We start from the raw sequence: 1,176 nt of genomic DNA, 5'->3' as shown, positions 1-1,176 counted from the left end.
TTCATTAAGGTTTGAACCTATGATTGGCATTTTTTAATGCCGTTCGAATTTACGACTGTGCCACGGGAACACCCCCATATATTTGGGATGTAAACATAGGATCTCTCTCTTGAGAGCTCTCTTGAGCCGGTCTCATCGTGCAGTCGTCAACTCGTACGACTTAACAACATGCCCGTCATGGGTTCAAGCCCCAAATAGACCGTGCCGCCATACGTAGGACTGACTATCCTGCTATGAGGGGAAATCAATAAGTCACTGAAAGCCAACCCCACAAGAGGGTTGGCAGGCCTTGATCGGCATCGGTTGTTGAGCCAAAGAAAAAAAAGCATAGGATCTACTCAAACAAATTAATGTGTATATATCTATATTGGATGGATATTTTGGAAACAATGAAGAAAAAAAATCATCCCTTTTCTTTATTTCCAAAAAAATATTTCCCAAATTATTTCCCAAAAAATTATAATAATTAAAATTATTATTTAGGACACAAAGGGAAGAACCAGTATCGCCAAGAGTAGTGCAGTGAAAACCGCCAAAATTGGAAAGTGAAAACGAACTACCAGATAGACGTTTTTCCTTCCACCGTTAAGTGTTCAAAGGCCAAAACGTACTACCAGATAGACGTTTTGTACAGGTTACGCTTTAAGAAAAGTGTTAAGCACTACCTTTGCTTTTTACTGACATAATGCACTAATTAAGAAAAAAAAAAACTTTTTCTCATCGAAACTTGCTAACCAATCGACGTTCCATTGAACCGCGCACTAGGCGTAACAATATTTAATGCCAAAACTAAAAATCGGCATTACAAAGAGCACGACTTTTGTTCACCACAGACCAAGTGGATTTTTTTTTCTTTCGAACTTCTTTCACACATTATAGGGATGGCGCTAGTGTTTAACGTATTTTCATTTGAAATAACGAGACAAGTTTCGAAGCTCATTTTGTTCGAAGTGTCACGTCGGTTTGTCGGTGGAAATACTACCAAAGAACAAAAAACATTGTTCACAGTATTAAAACAATTGCATAACAAAACCCGAGATACAAAAACCGCTGGGAAACGATCAATGAATTCATTGATGAATATAGCCTAGCAGCTTGCAAAAGCGGCTTTCAAACCCCCTATTTTGGTTACGTTTAGGCTTCTAAGCCTAAGAACATCGAAGAATCTCACGTCTT

This window comes from Anopheles merus, unplaced genomic scaffold, assembly GCF_017562075.2.
Source record: "Anopheles merus strain MAF unplaced genomic scaffold, AmerM5.1 LNR4000016, whole genome shotgun sequence".
Lineage (NCBI taxonomy): Eukaryota > Metazoa > Arthropoda > Insecta > Diptera > Culicidae > Anopheles > Anopheles merus.
Note: the sequence above shows the minus strand (reverse complement) of the source record.